The 21,160-nt window shown below is 36.4% G+C and overlaps 1 protein-coding gene across 5 annotated transcripts in view; it reads left to right on the top strand.

The window, feature by feature from the left end:
- Positions 1-21,160, top strand: part of KDM4C (lysine demethylase 4C) — a 274,533-nt gene that overhangs the window by 119,780 nt on the left and 133,593 nt on the right. The window lies entirely within an intron of this gene.

Genomic DNA, 21,160 nt, shown 5'->3' on the forward strand with positions numbered 1-21,160 from the left:
GCACCTCCTGTATTTCTGTTAATGCCCACTGTCTCCCACCCTCCTGTGTTCCACCACTCTGGCTCTGTTCTCTTGGTAACCTCACAGGTACTGGGGAGCTACTTTTGGTTCCCCCCGAAACCACCTCAGCCATTCTCCAGGCTAAATAAGCTCATCTCACCCAGCCTCCTTGTGCTTTTGTCCCTCACTGCCTCAACGAACCCCTGCTGAACTCCTTTTTATCTAAATTTTTAGACGGAGGGAACCGGACACAGTATCTAGGTGTGGTCTGGTGAGTGCTGAGCAGAAGGTGATAGTCACTTCCCTTAACCTGCTGGCTACCCTACTGTTCATAGAACTCAAGGTGGTGCTGACCCTTGTTGACACCAAGGTGTGTGGCTGGCTTGCACTCTGATTGCTGCTTGCAAGGACCCCCAGAGTCTTCTCTACTGAGCTACACCCCAGCCTGTGTCATTGCCAGGGGTTCTGCCTTCCCGGCGTCGCAATTGCACATTTGTGAGGACAAACTAAATTTCATTAGGCTCCTGTAAGCCCATTCCTTCTACCTGCCCACGTCTTTCTGAACATCAGCGCAGCCCTTGCATATTAACTGGTCCCCCAGCTTGGTGTCATCTGCGAGCTTGACAGCATACTCCATCACCTCCTTGGGGTCACTGATAGAAATATTTGTCAGGTTCTTGGATAGAATCTTGCAGTGCTCTGCTTGTTTCTGGTCTCCAAGTAGACCGTGATCCACTAAACACAGTTCTTCTGGCCTGTCCATCTGATGAGTGTTTTACCTATCTAGTTCTCCATTCTCCCAGACCATAAGGTCTAAACTTGGATGCAAGAGTGTTGTGGGAGACACTGTTGAAAGCCTTGCTAAAATTGAGGTGAGTGCCATCCACTGACAAGCACAAGTCTGGTCATTTTATCAGAGAAGGCAATCAAGTTGTTCAGGCATGATTTGCCCTTGGTGCCCGGAAGTGTATTCCAAGATGACTCATTTAATGATTTTTCCCTGAGACCGAAGACGGCCAGCTGGTCTGCAGTTTTTGGACTACCCTTTTGGCCTGCTTTTGAAGATGTGTGCAATGTTTGCTGTTGTCCAGTCACCAGTCCTTTCCCCTGTCACCTCCATGACATTTCAAAGATGACAGAAAGCAGTCTTACTGTGATACTGGACAGTTCTTTGGATGCAGCCCATCAGCGGGACGGGTTGAGTTTTGGCAGCAATTCCTGACTCAGGTCTCATCCACTGCTGGTAGTTCATCTCCTTGTGTTCTTATCACTAAGCATGGAAGGTGGAGCAGTGAAGACTGCAGCAAAGAAAGCGCCTCAGCCTTGTTTGTGCCTCCTGTTGCTACGTCACTCTCTCCGTTGAGCAATGAGAGCATGCTCAGCCTTTTATTAGTAGAGCCATGGTAGAAGTTCTTCTTGTTGACATTTGATATCCCTTACAAGTGTCAACTCTAGATGACCTTTGGTTCTCCTAACACTGTGCCTAAAGTTCCTCTTTTGTAGGCTTGCTCTGCCTCCGTCTTCCATATGCTGCTTTGTTGCATTGGAGCTTAGTCTTGAGTTATGGTTTAGCCGAGCCAGTTCCTGATACATTTAAATATTCTGGTTTTCCTGAGTATCAGGATGAACCATTCATGGACTTAGAGGTTGTTTTCCTTAAGTGTATACCAACTTTCCTGAAGTCTTTTATCCTCTGGAGCTGTCCCCTTTGGGATCCCATCTACCAGTTACTTCAGTGAGCTGAAATCTGCTCTCCTGAAATCTGTGTCCTGTGCTGTGCTAATTTCCTTTCTCAGTCCTTATGAAAGGAAATATGTTAACAGAGAAGACATGTAAAAAGTAAACATAATATATTTTAAAAAAAGACTTGAAGTCCAAAGCAGAGCATATCTCATACTCTGTTACTGATAGTAGAATTCCAGTTACGCGGTGCACCAGGATATTTATTTGGCTAGTAAGTTATGGCTGTAGGGCATCTATTTTGTGAGTTGTTTTCTTATGTAATATTTTTCACTGATCAGCGCAGTTTGTTAATTGATACTTTTCAGTAACAATGAAGAAGGTGACTGTTCAGCGATGGTCTTAAACACAGGGCTTGATTTGATGTATTTGAAATAGTCATGAGACCTGTTTTCTGTATTGTAAGTGTTACTTGAGTAAAGGTTCATGACATCCTACTAAAAAAATAAAAATAAAAATCAGTCTTCCAAAATGAAGTGAATGGTGCGGTTGGTTTTGTATGTGGGGTTTTTTTGAGGGGGGAGGGGAGGGGTAGGGGTCAGACGTGATGATGGTTGTTTTGTTTTGTTTGGCCCGTGGCTTAAACCTGGAGCAGTAAAGCATGCTATGTACCATGTTGTATTTTTCCAATCTGTGTGATAACTATCAAACCTTAACAGCCTCCATTAAGAGTGTTGCCGTGCCCCTACAAAACTAGATGAATGGAATATAAGATTTGTAATATGTAGCAGATAGACAAATGCTGCATGTTGACAACGCTACCTCTATTTATTGCCAGTATTTCATAATATATGTACAAACTATGCCGTTATTGCACACTGATATTAGGAAAAATGTCATTCTTCCATGTTTGAGTAGGTGATCAACTTTTATTACATGTTCAATAATATCTGTTTATTTTCCCGTATTATAGATGACAGAGTTACAAATACCATTAGGAGTGATTAAAAAAATAATTATATTCTCTGAGCAGCACCATTTACTTTCACTGCATATGTAAGATGACACATTCCTCGATCAAACTGCAGAGGAAGCTATTTTGTCATTTGTATATGCTTAGGTTCCTTTGGGTGATGGCCCGATAAGCACTGATGATTTCCTGAAACAGAAAATATTACCTGGAAATTTCTAAGTGACTTTAAATAAGTCTGAGCATTCAAGGGTGGAAGGAAGTACGAATGAATGTCTTTGGTGTATGCTTTTTAATCTGTCTTCCATGTGCCTGTCTTCCCTTTTCTAAGAACAGTTTTATAGTTGGAGTTTAAATGAGTTCCTAGCCATACTTTCTGTAAAGCTGGGTACCTTTGCATATAGTGGTGATTAACAAAAGATTCTGCTGCCAGTCACGACCAAGTCACAATTACACTCAACTGTTTTCTGAATCTTTTAATAGTTACAAAACTGGACCATGAAAGCCAAGGAAAATCGAAATCTCCGTAATGAGAATTTGGCTATAGGGTGGTAGCATTTCCTTTTGCAATTTTTTCTGAGATACTGTAAAGAAGGCCAAATTGAATATGACTTTTAAAAACAGTGAATTGTAATTTACCTTTTATTTTATGTTCTGTTTCAGTACAAATTACATAGTGTCTGTTTTTTTCTATAGCATGGTTACTTGTCCGATTCGTAACAATTCTCAGTAATGTTTGTATCCCTTGGTGCAGGTTACCCCAATTTGTCATTTTCTTCTATAAACAGGACCCTGGATTAAAGTAATGTGATATTGTAGGTGAGTTTTTTAAGAAAGTATATTGGTTCTAGTATATTAGAATGCATTGTCATCTTTAAAATCAATAAATAGTTAATTGCTGTGGACTAGAAAGGACCATTCAGGACAGACAGAAAGTATTCTTGACGTTGTTGAGAATGTTTAAAGACACATGACCTTTACTCTCTGTTTTTTTTTCAAATCTTGATTTCATTTCAAAATTGCTGTCAAAGTTCTGTGGAGACAAATAATTGATCTGCCGAGGGGTTAATAAAAATAGTAATAATCCAGACCTGGAAGCAAGGTAAATATTAAAGTCTTCCCGTCACCCGTAACTGGTAACTTTCATAATGTATGTCACCCAGTCGATGGTAGTGCTGTGTATGTTGTGCACCTGCACCTCACGGTGCTTTTTACATGAAGAGAGAAGAAAGTGTTTTGAATACAGCGCGTGGTTTGTGTTTGAACTGAGTGCTGTGGAATGTGCAGAGCAGCTCGGTACCAGCGTGTGAGACCCGGTCTTGCAGCAAGGAGAAGATTGCCCTGTGACTGTGTTGGAAATGTGCTGCATACGCAATATTGTAATTCAGTAGCAAGTCTGTTAAAGAAGCTATCATGAGGCTATCATTACGGTTAAATAACTAAACCTCCCAGTTGTCAGGATAAAAAACAATGCGCATATTTTAATTGAGAAAGCATTTCTTCCGAGCCTAGCTGTAATGATGTATTTGCTTGTAATGGCTTGGAGAGGTTAATTCAGACAATTGAAATAGTTAAAAAAAGTATTGTTGTCTGGAAAATGTTTGAGAATTATTCACAGAAGACCAGGCAGATATAGAGACTGAGACTGCACACATGATCTGAGGCAATTGGGCTCAGCTTGTGGAAGACAAATATCCGTGGACAATTTTCATTGTTTAAACATTGTTTTTCATTCAAAGTTATCTGTTCCTTTAAGATTAAAACCTTCTTTGGTTTAGAAGAGCTGTGAAGAGCTGTCTTAATTACTGGTCACAGCTTCTGAAACAGACTTGCAGACAGGCCTACTTAGTTATAGCACATAGTTTGAGCCCAGTTACAGATTTAAGCATTGTCTCCTCTTCTGGCTAGCAGGCTGTGAGAATCATGAACTTTCAGGATGCATCAGAGGTAAAGTCCTGTTAAGTCAAGCAGAAAAATCTGAGGCAGATTCCTTTGCCCATAATTATTATAAGTCTACTCTCTGTTTCTCATTTTATTCAAATGTAAAATAGTTGCTACTTTTCCAAGTTTGGAGAAACTTCTGTTTCCCAGAAACCTAGAAATGCTACTTGAGCAACTAAAATTTTTTGAGCAACAGGACTACAGGCAAAATCATCTGGAAGGGCAGGAAACCTTGAACGCAAATGTTCAAGCTACGAATTAATCTGGGCCTAAGAGGGTGTGGAGTGGTGGTAGTGGGACTGCCTTATTGGTAATTTTTTTTACTGTTTGATATCATGGATATTTTAAAATGATTATTAGAAACCGTAGCCTTTTACTTGAGAAAGAGATGCTTTTTACTTAATTGTTGCAACTGCGCAATCCTGTCACATCCCTAGTTTGTGTATCTTCTCAAATGCGGGGAAAAACATCCCTTAGTCCTAAGTGATATTGTTGCATTAATTGGAGAGTGCTGTGGCACAGCTTCTGGTGGACATATGCTAGCCACCACAGTGTCAAATACTTCCATTTCATTTGCTTGTTTGGTGGTTTAAAAAGATGGTCCTCAGGGTATGAGCAACAGGAACGGCTGCTGGCAGCTGGGACCTTGTCACTTAGAAATGATGAAGTACCACCAAGACCCTGGGCCTACTTAGTTGATAAGTGTGAGAACCCTTATCAGCTCACCCTTATTCTCACCCTTAAGTGAGAAGGATGTTATTGAATAAAAGAAATGCAATTGTAGATAATACCAGTAACAACTTTTTTTTTGTTTTTGTCCTAGCGATATGGAAGTATCACTACCCTTGTAGAAGACCGTAGTAACTAACCATCTGAGGACTATAGTTACCACCTGAAAGACTATGCTATTTTGATCATTTCTGTTCAAGAAAGATTGATTCAAAAAGTTGTTGAAAAGGGAGGATTCTCATTTGAAAGCAAATTAAGAAAGCTTTGTTCATTGACTGGAGCCGAGTTGAATAGATAGCACAGGCACAGAAGTGGGATTGATTTTTTCAGTTCTTAATATTAGAGTAAGCAGCCTCGTGCGTTAAAATGGGGGAAGAAGACATGTGGTGTAGGTGTAATTCTGTGGACATAACTGAAACTGCAAAAGCATGTGACAGGAATGAATAGGCTTATTTTTTCCCGGAGACGAATGCTGAATTCCAGAGCCAGGAGGACAAGAAAGGGCAAAAAAATGAACTTCTTGCACAATAGAAACAGCTGTGTGGATTCTGCTTCCATTTTGTCATTAGAACCATGTGGGTTTACTTCCTTTAAACTGGAATATTGCTTGTTATGATCTCCAGAAATGGCACAGTAATAAAATCTCAAACTGCTTAAAAGCTGTCCTTAATAAAATTAGGAAAAGTAACTAGTGTGTCTTTAAATAGATGGCTTTTAGTACTTACGGTATACTGCTTGGTATCTTGTTTTCTTTATTTTTCCATTTTCCCCTATAATCAGCGTGAAAGAAGTGAACATTGTAAGGAAGTAATCCTCATGATCCAGACCTTTTTTGGTATGTACCTAGCAAAAGACAATAGTTGTGGAAATTTCTGTGGTAATTGCAGGCCTCTTCTTAGGTGATTTTTTTCATTCCACTTAATACTATATGAAGAATGTGAACTTTTGGGAGAGCTTTTTACCAGTTCTCTTTACTGCCATTGATGTCTTCCTTAAGAATGTTATCCTTGAAAAAGAAGACATAGCATACAATAAGTCCATCACAGTTCCTTCTGTGTTTGTTTGTAATCAACAGTGAAGAAGTTGGAAGTGGTCATTTTGCCTTTTTAGAGTATAAAGGGTAGAAGATGTGATGTGTGATGAGTACATGTTTTTCAGAACAATGATATTAAGAAGACATGCATCTCATTTTAGAAAGGTCGTCTTGCCACTGTTTTTTCCTGTAACACAAACATTTCACATATGCTTCTGATGAATTTGGATAAAAACCCCAATGTTTCTGTCCCGGGTTGCAATCTTGATTTATGATTTCCTTTAACTTAAATTTTCTTCTGTTTGTGTCCCTCTTGAAGACAATTTGCTTTCCCCTTAAACTACTGATACTCACAAAGCTTCTGATTCAGCAGGGCATGATGCATCCTCAGCTTCCATTTAAGTCAACAGAAGCTGAAGAAACTATATTTTCTCAGAAAGTAGATAATCTTAGAGGCAACTTATCAAATAATATAATTCACAGTCCCTCTATCTTCCCTCATGTGATTTTGTGATCGTACAAGTCTTGAGTTTAAATTACTAGTTCTTTTCCAGTAGGGTTGGTTACTTGATGTTCTTTTCAACTGTGAAGTTCTCCTTTTTGTGTCACGTCCTTCCCAGCGGCAGGTTTAGCGTTCACTGCATGTGTCTATTAAGCATTAATTCTTTAACTGTATTTTAGTGAGAGAGAGCAATATGGTATGTTCCGGTGCAAGAATCTTAATTCCTACACAAACATATGGCATAGAATTATCTACTTAAAGATGGAACAATTTGATAATAATTTGGTAGAGTGACATCTGCACAATAAAATAAGATGCTGATCACACTGGAAAAGTAAACGCAAAAGTTTTATACTAACTATTCTGACATCATCAGAAAGCCATTATCATTCCTCCATGGAATGTTAAAATTTAATGATCTAATTTGGTCTTATCACATGCAATATAAATAAAAAATAACCCTATTAAGTATTCAGAGACCCGTGCTGAACAAAAAACTTTTAAGTGCTATTTTCTAGAATTTCGACTTAAAGCACTTACATATGTTTAACAGGGAATAAGGAAAAAAACATTAGGAGAAAAATAAGAATTCTTAGTAGTTTCCATCCTTTACTGAAGATGTTTACATATTCTGTCCTATTCTCTGTATAGTTTAATTTCTTGTCCTGTTGGTCCTGCTGTCAAGATATTTAATTTAACATCAGTCTTTACTTTTTGGGAAAAACCATATTAACACAAGGACATAATTACAACTTTTGCCTGAATAAATGAGGGTGATGATTCTTTGAGGGCAATATGAAGTTTGTTCATGTTAGAATGCCAGGCCCAAACTTACAGAGAAAGCTCCTACAATTCAGAACATACAGTTGTATTACCTAAACTCATGAAGGTCTGCAAGGAAGCATCACTCTATTTTTTGAATGCACATGACTGACCATTGAGATAGTAGGTCTTTTTTAAACTTTGCAACTGAGGATTTCACCTCCATCATCAATTCTTCAAAATGGAATGGAAATACCCAGAAATTTGGAGACTGTTGAAATTAAACTCAATTCTATTTGTAGAGTTGAGATACTTAATTAGAATTGTTATAGAATGTAAGTTATTATTTTCTTTAATTAAAATATTGGTAGCCTTTTAGATATGCAGCAAGCAAGGAAAAGATCTATTAAAAATTATGAAAATGGGTAACAAATTCTGCTGCTTTAAGTTGGGGTACTACATTAAGGTAGTTCTCTTTGATAGAAATTATTTAATTATCTGATTACACAGAGAGAAAACTTACTTCTTTAGTGCAAGTCTTTAAGGGTAGAGTAGGCCTTGAGTTGATCACAGTATTTCAGTTTTGCAATACTGAATCTATATAACGTTTATTTAATAGAATTAGAGTAGTCAATAGTATTTCATATTGATTGTTTTTTCTCTTCTTTTAAACCTAGTTTTCTCACTTCAGTTCACTGTGTCAAACAGCCAAGAATATTGGCTTTTGCACTGCTTAATGGAGAGCTACTGGTATTTGCCTTTTTTTTTCCTGTTTTTTTTTTCATGAAGAACATATTTATGAATGTAGAACGTATTTAAGTAGGTGTTCTTCTTAACAGTTAATAGATCATAATAAGAAGGCAGTTTTCAAGGCATAAACAAGAGAACTGCATATGGTGATTTCCTTTTAAGTGTCTATATTTACAGCCTTTTTTTTTTGGTGTCACTGTATAAAACAAACAGATGTGGTTTTTTTTGAAACCAGAAATACAGTTGGCCAGAATGAGGTTGAATTATGTTAGATTGGTCTTTACTGCCTGCCAGCCTATGGAAGTGATACCAGCTTTTATTATGATAGATTTTGGGCTAGCTGCAAGTGGGGATAGAACATCTTCTAGAAATGTGTGGGACTGTTGGAAGTTAATACAGAAATCTCATTCACTCTTCGGATATGTTCTGTCTGAGTAATAGACTATAGCTGAAAAAGCAACCAGGGTATCATACGAGACCATTTGTTCGGTCTTATCAATTCTCTCTCTGCCAAATACAAACCTCATGTAAAGGCTTCTCAGAGGAAAAGTCATGTAACACAATATTCCTTGGCATGAAATGCAAACAAGATATTTCTATGAAGTTGAAGCCTTTAAATGTCAATAGGAGTTTTATTTATTTAATCTGGAATAAATGCATTTTTAAAAAATGGACTAAAAATCAGTAAAAGAATGCATTTTATGGTTTGTAAATAAGAACAATAGTAATGTGAACCCCATGCATAAAGTCTTGTGTCTCTGATTAAACCAAATATTCTTTAGGATATGACAGCATCAGAAATGCAGTATTTAGGTTTTTATGCTCACACAAAATTCTTAGTTAAAAATATTAATATTTAATATCCTAGATGAGCTGATTATGAAGAGCTGAATCTGATTACCTGATTGTGTTGAGAACGTCAAACTGCTACTTGTAAATGAACTAGTTATGCTAAATTTTGAGCCCAATCCACTGGAAGCTAACCGTATTTTTCTTTTGCCCATAGAAGCTTCATTAGTTTGTATTAGACTATGACTACAGAAATTCTTTATCTCTGTCCTGGTTTCAGCTGTGATAGAGTTGATTTTCTTTCTAGTGGTTGCTGTGTTTTCAGATTTGGTATGAAAGGAATATCAATAATCCATGTTGTTTTAGTTGTTGCTATGTGATGTTTACACTATTCGAGGACTTTTTTCAGCTTCCCATAGAAGCTGAGAAGAAGCATAGATAGAAAAATGGAATGGCCAAAGGAATATTTCATACCACAGATGTCATGCTTGGTATATAAATGGGGGTTGGCTGGGGGTGGGGAATCTGTGATCACTGGTCGGGATGGGCTGGGCAACCAGTTCACCGGGTGGTAAGAGTGATTTATGTTGTATTACTTTATCTTTTATATTCTTTTACCATTATTATTGTTATTTTCCTTTTTCTGTTATTCTATTAAACTGTCTTTATCCCAACCCACGAGTTTTTTTCCCCTTCCCTTTCCCCTTCTTTTCTCCCTCTTCTCCCTGCCCTTCTTGGGGCGAAAAGGGAAAACTGTGAGTGGCTGCGTGGTCCTAGCTGACGGCTGGGGTTAAACCACGACACTCTCCCTGCCGTTGTGGGAAAATACCACCTATTCATTTGGCAGAAAAATTCAATGAGCAGTGCATCATATTGTCGCTCTCTCACAAGCAGAATCCCGATCTTTTGTGAAAACGTAAGGAACAACTGGCTGATGGCAATTCTGATTACTTTAGATAGTAATTATGAAAAAGGCATATAGATCTTAAATGATCCTTTTATCTATTACAGCCACCCAAAATGGATAACGATAAAATGACACATATTCTTTATTGCGTTCTGTTGAATGAAAAAGAGAAAAGGAAAAAGCCTAAACTAAGCATACTGTTTGATGAGAGCAAAGTCATCTTAACACTGTGATGCCTTTTGAATCTACTTGCTACAAACGATCAGCATTTGGTAACTTTTTAGCAAGTTCCTCCTAACTGCATCATAACCCTCACTGAAGAAGTTTGTAAGCCTTCCGTCTTCACTTACACAGCGTTTTGCCCTACCCATGTTAGAAAAATGTTTTAAAAAGTTTGTCAGTTAGCACACATTTAGTTGTATGCAGACTTAAAATACTGAAGCATAGTAAAGAGGTTTTAGTTTAAGCACACTTGGCATGTCAAGAATCGTGCATAACTACTTACTGATGAAGACAAAACTGTTTTGAACACACTTCTTCACAGTGTCCTAATGCCAAGGAGTTCTTGTGGCGTAGCATATAAGTTGGTATAAACAGGTTAATAATGCAGTCACCTAGCCAAGAAAGTGATTATAACATTTACGCTTTGCAACCACACAGATCTCTGGTCATACTACCTTCCCAGCTTCAGAGGGTGGCTGGAGGATCTTGTGTGGATGTATGAGTGTGGGAGACAGACCGTGGATGTATCAGTGTGGGAGACAGACTGTGGCTGTATGTGGCTGGCTGTTCTTTTACACAGCTGTACAGGTTTAGGTTCTGAACTTCTTTTAGTGTCCAGTACTATAAGGTAATAATGCTCTGCAACACCAAACTTTTTGATTCTGTGTTTGGGCAGCAAAACGCAGACCTATCTAATGCTTCACAATGTGAATCTCAGAATAACATAAGAAAAATTGTTTTTTCAAATATATGTATTTTATATTGTCCGTGCAGTCTTTGATGCTACCAGATGTTTCTTGGATCAATAATATGACCATCTAGCCTACTTCTGAATAGGCTAATGGCAGGTCAGTGCTTTCATTGCAAATAATACTGATACTTGAAGGTATTAGCTACCCTAGACTTTTGTAAGACGAAGAGCTAATGGATTGAGAGCAGTCCTGTTATAGACTGGTTTAATAAAATGTATTGAACCAAAGACATGGCAAGTAATTCTGGTACCTTAGTAAATGGTTTTCAGTTTCTTACCTAATGATGAGCCTGCATGCTCCACACTGAGCTCCGTATACCAACTTCAAATTCATTCTTACCTGTTCTGATACTTGGTATATTTATTTTGTTCTAACTCTCATTCTCTTTTATGGGTTGATGGACATATAAACAAATTATATAGATGTGTCTGATATAACTGCAGAGTTAGTTCGTTTTGATTTTTACTGTTCTCTGAAAAGCTTGACCACCGCTAGAATGGAATTGTTGGATCTGTTTTGGGAGAGTTCTTGCCTTATATCCGTAGCTGTCAGCATAGGAACTGCGATCACTGTGGCAATATGACCACTTCAGTAGATATGGAAGTAATGGTTTTTTTCCCCCCCAACTCTAGGGCCTGGTAAATTGTCTGAGGCAAGAGGAATGTTGGTCATCATCTTCTGTCAAGTTCTTCATTTGATTATAATTCTTTTAGAAAGCATAAGCAGGAAAGGCCTGCATTGTCAACATCATTGTTCCTTCTTTTTTTGCTTCACTCGACTGGAAGGAAATTCCATTGCTTTGAATGGTCCATCATTTTTTTTTCATTAGGAGTTTAAATTGAATACAATCTCTGTTCCCACTGAGCCTTTCTGTTTGTCTATCATATTTGTTAGCTGGAAACTCATATTTTCTAGGAATGGGTTCAATTTTCCAGGACTATTGGCAGATGTTTCTCTAGGATCTTCAGTGACAATGATGTATTTGTTGATAACCCAGTGCTTGCTAGAAGGGGCTTTGCTTCGCATCAGTGAGTCTATTTTTTTTGTACAAGAGCTTTAGTCAACAGAAACATATTCCATTTCTTGCAAAAAATGTCTAGGGGTAGTTTCACCCTATTTTGAATGCATACTTCATGCAATGAATTTTCTTTTGGTTCGGCTACTCTTTCCTCTTTGTGGCAGGTGAAACACATAATTCTCTGATTCTACTCTTTTGCTTTGTATTTTTGCAAGTTATATATTTGAGTAATTGTAATAGTTGAGCCTAGTGTTCCAAGATACTAACCATAAGAATTGGGTTGTGAGTAGATTTCGTTCTTTCAGTGTTGTTACCTTTTTCATGATCAACTTGCTACTTCAGTACTGTGGTAGGAACATTTGATGGGTTTGCTTCATAGATCAACTTGTATTTATTAGAGGAAAAAGTCATAGAGGATTCTGAAATTTCTGTCTTGCTAACATTTTTTCCTACTTTCTCATCTTTTCCTACCTTACCAAACCTAGACAACCAATTTAACAAAGCCACTGTTCTCAGCTCGTCAACACAGCATAAACACAGCATTGTTCTCAGCCACGTGGTTTACTTAACATTGACATAAAATCTTACTTTTGAACTTTGTTCTAATTGGGTGCTTTTTTTTTTTTTTTGCATAGTTTCTGGAAGAATTGCATTTTTAAAAAAAAAAATCAACCACAGTGCTCCGTTGCTTACTTAGTTTGGATTTAAATAGTGGTATAATGTTGCATAGCTACAGTTTCTTTCCTTTCTGTCTTTTGTTAAAGGGTAAGCTATGTAAACAGATAGCTGCAGATTATTTGAAATTTCTGGGGTTTTTTTACCTTTTAAAATACATGGTACGACCATATAATAATTTTTTTCACAAATATTTTACGATCTGGGAAAATCATTCTTTTTCATCTGTTCAGTTTAGAAATAAGGTCTAACATCTGGAGCAGGGAACTGAAATTAAAATATATTCTAGTATCAGTTTTGACTGTGGCTTGTATTGTGACCTTGACAAATAAGCCTTTCTGTGGTCATCTTCTCTGGTATCAGGAAGAAACAGTAGTATTTGCAAAGCTTTCTCGAATTCCTAGAATGATGGTGTATAGAACTACAGATTTTTTCATTATCTGTTGGAAGGTATATAGGTTTTCTAAATATCATTCTGCTTTGCTGAGCAAGAGTACAAATGAAGTGTCGTAGGGTGACATAAACTCGATTTAAAAGTCACATTGGCCAAAAAATTATTCAGTAGATTGACAATCAGGAATAAATCTTTTAGGTGTTAATTTTCGTAGTTCTTATCCTCTGTGAATTTTCAGTTAAGAATAACACTTAGAAATTGGAACAGTGAGGTTATTAATATATAGACAAAACGGTGGTTGACTCAGCCTGCTGTTTGACTCAGCATTTACAGAACCTACAAGGTGTACATGAGTGATGAATTTCAGGCATCTAAGACTTGAAAAACCGAGCCAAGCTTTTGCAAGAATTTATCATATGCCTTAGAGAAACTTAATGAATATGATGGTGCTTTGCATGCTTCACATGAGACTCGACCACAGCTTTTCCCCCGATAGGAATTTCATTGCTTTCTTCTTCTTCCCCTAGGCAGAAGTCATTATGTACTGTGATTTACCATTGATAACATTAATTTGCTGTTTTTAACATCCCTTAATGTAATGTTCTAGATGCTACAAGGTAAAACCTGAGAAATATGTGTCGTGACATTTTAGAACATCTTCAAAATTGTTAGAAAAAAATATTTTCTGAACTTTAAAAAGAGATTTATCATTTTATTAATGTAAGGGTAAGTCAGTACTCCATTTGCTGTGCTGTGCTTCAGAGGCAACATTGAGGAATGCTCGATAGTTCTAAGGCTTTAGATGAGTCTTAATTTTAGTAATTAGTACTAAATACTAAATATTTAGTATTTAGTTTTCAACATGATCTGTCTGTGAGTATTATCACGTGTAAATGCAACCGTAATTTTTAATAATGGCAGGTAGGTTTGGAACTCTGTAAAATTTTAATTGTTGTGGGGAAAAAAATTGTCTATACTCCTCTGGTTATATTACTGTGATCTTCAATTATTGTTAAATCTGAACCTGAATTTAGAAAAGACTTCTGAAAGTTCTGACAATAATTTGCCAGTTGCTGGAATAACTAGTGATACACAGATATATTAATTGTGCCAGAAAAGGGTCTTAAATAATCCAGTGGAGGTAACAGTTTATTTTAGCCAATAAGCAACACTGCAAAATAACAGAAAAAGTTCTTATTCCTCAGCGCATCTACTCATACCATGTGTATATCTGTGTCTGTCTTCCCAGAACCCCCTTTAATCTGCAGTATGTGGAGTTCTAATTTGAGTTTTTTCCAAGCTGGTATGTAGGAATACAATTTTCAAACTGATAATCTATTGATTTTATTTTGAGTTTATTTGGAATAGAGAAGGAAAATTTCCTTATTAGGATTCCCATTATACCGACTTCTTACCTGCAATATGTTACAACCATCCCTTTGCTGTAATTAATGAGCTAAGGATATTCATAGTTTTTGAGAATTTCTGTACTGGTTCATTTCTGAATTCCTTTTTTATGCTTGATAGTAATGAACTCTCTGTAAGTAAATCCATGATAATGACTGTGGAATTTGTGTAATCAAGATGAGGAATGACGTGGTATTAGGTATTGCAGAAATACAAGTTATTTTTTATAATGGTAATGAACAGACTTCTGATTTATTATTTCTGAAGATATTTTAGAATTGGTTAATTCTTATCTGCTGTAGATGAAGATTAATTTCTTTGCTATAAATTATAACTTTGCAGGGTCAGAATCCTTCCATTTTAAAATACAGGAATTAGAAGACAGTTTAAGTTAAGTGAGAGAAGCCTTCATTTTCTGGATCTGAGGAAATGCAGCCCAAAGATACTAGGAAAGGAAACAATGCAGAGCTAAGAGAAGGGTAGAGCAAGGGCAGTTGAAACACACAGCAGAGAGATAAAGACTCCAGGCAAAATGGTTTTTGTGTATAGGCATGAGGGATGGATGGAAAACTGAATGTGAGTGAAAGAGGCAAGAATTTGGGCTAGAAATCCAGAGTGAAATCAGAGCGAAGGGAAAAAAGGTAAGAGGTAATGATTAAATCTTCCAAGGAATTAGAGTAGTGCCAGGAAAGGTAACAGTAAAGGATTTATTGTAATAGGACAAACAAGGGTAGTATAGTTGTGGAAACTCAAGGAATTATTTTCAAGATATGTTAAACCCACCCTACTCCAAAACAAACCCCAAACCAGCAGGAAACCTTAAACAAGTATCTCACAGAGATACCCTTTCAACTGTTTTATTGTCACTTAAAAGGCTTGAGCTTTGTTGGCAATGATAGCTGGGCCTGCATCAAATGTGCCATCATGCATTGCAAAAATTTTGATTTTTTTTTTTTTTTTTTTTGCCCCCTTAAAATTACTGGATAGATAGGTGTCAAAACTTGGTAAGTGAGACTGCTGTCCTGTGCTTTAATCTGTTACTCTAGATTACAACTCAGATATAGAGTTCAAGAAGACCTGTAAATTACCAAATGTATGTAAAATCTCTTCTCTCCTCTTGCTCTGGATAGAAATTTCTTTCTGTCCTCATCTTTACCTGTCTCCAGCAAGTTCCTTGGATCACAGACTGATGCCTCACTTCCATTTTGAATTTCATCAGTTTTCTCATCTGCACACCTAACTTGTACTTAATTCAGTGGTTTCTGGGTCACGTAAATGAGGAAAGAGTATAACCAAAAAGGCATAATGGGCAGATAAGATAAAGAGAAAGAAGGGCTGAGAGGTGGAACATTTAAGAAAAGATGGGCTTCCTTCAGCTGTGTCCTATCACGCTGTTTCTGTTGCCTGGGTTTCAAAGGAATTGGAGGAAAACAGCCACATTTTGGCATCTGATACTGATGGAATCAGTTCTACATAGTATAAATTGAGTCTTTTTTTTATGTAGGGATGTGTAGGTGGCATTATGTGTAAGCTTAAAACATTGGAAATAGGAATCACGAAAAAACCACATATTTTGTAATGCGCTATTTAAATATTGGATTATTTTTAAAATATTGCAGACTATTTCTTATGCATAGGTGAATACAAATAAAATTATTAAAAATATTTTTTTCTATTATTTACCCAAAACATCGTGGAAGTGTATAAATGAACCTTAACAAAGAATGGTGTTTTGAATTTGTATTTTTGCTGTGCGTGACTGGTTGTGTCAGGGAAAAGTGAGTGTGGTCCCTGAGACTTACTAAAGGAAGGCTTGCTTTATTGAAGCTTGCACAGATGGCTAACTGATATCAAAGGTTTCTGCAACACTGCCTACAAGTTGCCAGAAGGTCAATGTGAAAATATATCACTGCCTGATTCCATAGCAAAGAACAGTTATTGTTACCAGGATTTATTAAATCGTGTCCTCCTAACAAAGAGGTACCTATCAAGCACTTCTTCTCCAGGTAGTCCACAGGAAGCAGTTCCAGTTGCAGCACCTTTAAAAATGTTGTTCATCAAAAAGCATTTTTTATGTTGTTTGAACATGATTCATTTAAAGTATTGCAAGAAGAGTGGAATATAGTGGGTGAAATACTCTATTTAAAGTGCAGTTGAAGTCAAGATGGTAAGAAGAATCTAAATTATTTAAAATGTCTCTCTCCAATAAATACATCGTTGCCACTGTACATGAAGAAAGCTTTAATCATTATAAGCAGTTAGGAAGGTGTTACCAGTGAAAAATAGCTTGATTAGATCATTTTTAGAGTATGCTGTGTGGATTGGGACTTGTATAGTGTATAAGGAAGGTTACCAGCCTAATGCTTGCTCCATTCTGCTAATTTGTTGGTTTGTTATATGTTTTGTAAAAATCCTGTTCTGTGTTTACAAAGAACAGAATGTTTCATGGTTTCTCTTGACTGTTATTCTCAAACATGCTGTTCCACAGGTGCGTAGAAAAAGAGTTTACTTACACTGTGCAGTTGCAATGTGAATTAGGTGCCTCTTTTCTTCTGAAATGAATATGTAAAGGAAAGACAAAAAATAAGGTGTTGAGTACTACTGTTCTTCTTCAAAGTAATACTTTGGGAGAATTTTAACTAAAGTAGATTTCAGATACAGTGAAAATAACATTTTAATTAACAAAAATCCAATACAAAATACAAAATGTCCAAAATCCTCAGGATATTTTAAGCTTAGTATGTTCAATATTGTAACAGGGTAGTAGAACAACTGATGTTTATGTTGAGAAGATATATTTGTAGATAAAGATATAATTGCACATCTTAGAAGGTACATCATCAGATATACTTCATTGAACTAAAAAAGAAAAACGTGGCTCACAGAGGCTTGACTCTGGATATACATTTCTGTGCTTAGATCTCTTGTGATAAAGAAATGCTCCTCCCCTTCTACTAGTCAAATAATAAGATAAATCATCTGTTAGCTTTCTGTTGCACCAAAAGGTGATATTCTTTACAGAGTGAATATTTTTATGTTAATTTGAAAAATCCAGTGATTCTGTTTGATGAAAGAATTTAATATTAATGATGGAGTATTAGAAAGACCCTTAGAACATGTACTTAGCTCTTGATATAGCGTGTTTTTCAAGAGCTTCTTAGGTACTAGCATAGATATTAGTGGGTCAATATGCTGCTGATCAAAACATGAGTTCTATGATTACCTCAATGAGAGCAATTAGGAGAAAAATGCAGGTATTTTAAAATGTGCTTAAGCATGTGTGTAACTCTAGTATGCATAAGTGTAGAAGCTTGTTGTATTCCTTTAAATTTTCCTGAATCAGAGTCCAAAATGGGAAGAATTTAACTTTTTTAGTACAAAGTAATTATTGCTTTTTTCATTCACAAATAGCAAATATATGAAAAAAATTCTTTTGGCTGAGCATGTCTCTCCTAGGTAATTTTCTGGTATTACAAATAAATTTCACATTTAGTTATTCTAGTTAGTTAAAGTCGCTGAAACATTTTTCTTCCAATTCTTTGCTATAAAGGTCTGCAGCTACTAATAAGTGCTATTTGAATTGCTTACCTCCAAGCTGAATCTTTATGATAGGATAAATAATAGTAATGGTGACATTGATGATGTTAATAGTAATATTAAAGAATTGTGAGAGAGTTCTGTTCCCTTAAGTATTCTGAATGTCGTACTATCATACTAATCGATTGTAGAATATATATCAAACTAATTCTACTGAATATAGAAAATAATTCTTTACAAAGGTTGCAGTGTTTATTTATGACAATATCAGCTGTATTTTACGTGGCGATCCAACGAATTTGGTTTTGCATTTACTTTTAAAAATATTGAAAGATGCTCCCAAAATTATTGTGATACATGAAATTATCACTGTGAGTATTTTAGTAGACAGTGGTATGTCCCTTTTGTGTTTGTCCCTAGAGGCTTCTTCAACAGAATGAGATTTAGTTTTGCTTTAGAGAGAATCTTTCAGTCACTTTTTTGTCTTGGGAGCAGGAAGCCGTATAACTTGTGAGCTACAGGTCAGTCAAATGGGAAATGAAAAAAAACCCAACATTAAAAACCGTTGCCACCAACAAGAAGAATAACAAAAGTCCTCCAGATTATTTATCAAGGCAACATTTATTTTTTTTTCTTGGCTCATTTTAGGGAGTATGAATAGAGAAATGGTTTTCAGAACATATCTGTTGTCATTGTCTGATATGATACTTCCAAATATTTCCACCCTTTAATGCCTACAAGCTTGTCTTTTTTATTTTCAGGCAAGCAGTAATAGTGTTGAGCATGATGTTTCTCCGTTGCTTTTTTTAATTGCTATGTTTTTAAAAGCTTTGAAACATCAAAAATATTCTATGATATTTCTACTACTTGCCTGAATCATTTGCAGTATTGCTAATAAATGTAGTGGAAACTGATCAAAGATTACTCAAAGACAGAAATTTTGTGCCTCATTTAGACATAATTCATATTGAGTCTTTTAATATATTATTATCATTCCATCAAAAAATACATTTTATTTCTTGACTTATTTTCTTCTCTGATACTTCAGTGCTGAATAAGTAATTATTTTCTTCCAAGCCACTGGAAGTCTAACAGCAAAACAGTAGTCCTCTAAATTTTTTTTGCTTTAACAACCATTTCTAATCGGTGTATAGCAGCATGGCTTGACTATGAAAGGATTTTCTGTCTAAATGGATGGAAAATCCAGTGTTGGTTGCTTTTATATTACAAATTTAATTTTTAGAAGTTAAAAATATTGCAGTGGACCATCTGTGCATCTTTCCAGTATACAGAAGTATCTTAATTGCTTTTCTGTTACTGCACAGTTTGACTGATCAAGGACTCTCTGAATGAGACACAGTATTTCAAATAAGGTTAAGTCTTTTACAGAAAGTGTATATATGTATGTATATACATGTTGCTTGAAAAAGGAAAATTCTAATCATATTTTGGGTAAAAACTATCATTAAAGGCAGCTGCATAAAATTACAGTTTGTATTCTGAAGATTTTTTCTTCTTTCCATTCCATCTCCCGCTATAGGGCAGTGTTGTGAATATATAACATACTGATGTTGACATGTTGAAAGGAAAACAAGCATTTTTAGTACATCTTGGATTCCTTCTTTTCATTACATATCTTATGATTTTCAAGAGGAAGAAGGGTGGACTAGAAATGGTAGGTCGGAATAGCAGACAAAGAAATTTCCATCGAGCACACAGAAAGCTAACTAGTAGGAAAGTTGCATTCAGTCCCGTTTGTGTTTCAACTTTCTATGATTAAACACCATCCTTGTTTAAAAGGGGGTGATAAGACCAGCTGTAGCAAACCAGAAAGCCAGGCCATGCATTTACCGTTAGTTCTTTTTTATTAATTTTTTTTTTATGTATCTCTGCTTACCTGAAAGAAAATGCTGTCTCAGTTTTGCTCTTTAACAGAGTAATTTAGCTGTAACAATAAGTTCTTTAAAAGTATTGAGATTAAGACTAAATGTTTTAGCCAGTCAATTTGCTTTTAATCTGAATAGTTGCATGGGGTTTATGTGGCAAGATTTTGGCAGTGGAGGGGGGGCTGTGGCAGTGGCTTCTGTGAGAGGGGATGAGGAGCTGCCCCCATGTCGGACAGAGACAGGTCCAGATGGCTCCAAAATGAACCCACAGCTGCCCAGAGCTGAGCCCACCAGCGACTCTGGTGGTGCCTCTGTGATGGCATGTTTAAGAAAGGGTGAAAAACAGCTGTGAGAGAGAGGAGTGAGGAAAATGTTAGAGAAACAGCCCTGCAGACATCAGAGTCAGGAGTGAAGTTGAGCCTGGGAAAAAGGAGCGTTGAGGGAGGCTGTTTTTAGTTTTGTTCTCATTTCTCACTATCCTAATCTGTTATTAATTGGCATTATGTAATTTAATTTCCTCAAGTTGAGTGTGTGATGGTCAGTGATCTTCATGTCCTTACCTCAGCCCATGAGCTTTTTCATCTTATTTTCTCCCCGTGTCCTGCTGAGGAGGGGTAATGAGAGAGCAGGTCGGTGAGCAACTGGCTGCCAGTCAAAGTCAATCCACCACAATAGTTTACTTGCTGAAGGCATATTGATTTACTTATTGCAGTCTCCTAATATTAGTATTTTTGAGCGTTAGGCACAGTAACTTTAGTCTGAAAATGTCTCAGCATCTGCCATATCCGAAGTGAAGACTCTTCTGCATTTTCATGGTCATCATTAAGAGTTTATTCAACTATGTCTGAAATAATCCACTTATATGCATAATTTGTAAAGAGAAACAAATTGGGGGACTAGAATCAGGGACTAGAGCAAAGTTAATGAGGAAAATACTGCATGAGAGTTTAGAGTCTGCATTACACAAAAGATAAGATTGCATTTTTGCAACACACTCTTCTAGACCTTAAACATAATATTCTCCTGTCTTGCTTATTTCTTCCTCTTTGTAGAAAAACCTGGGCAAAACTGTAACTTGTGACTGTACTCGTATGCATTTTGGTTTGAAGCATTAAAAGCTAGGACTTGTATGTTTGTGTAGTATATGCCTGTAAAGACGTTTGGGTCAGTTGGATACTACCTGAGTTATTTTTAAAAAGAAAATTG

The sequence above is a fragment of the Larus michahellis genome, chromosome Z (assembly GCF_964199755.1).
Source record: "Larus michahellis chromosome Z, bLarMic1.1, whole genome shotgun sequence".
Lineage (NCBI taxonomy): Eukaryota > Metazoa > Chordata > Aves > Charadriiformes > Laridae > Larus > Larus michahellis.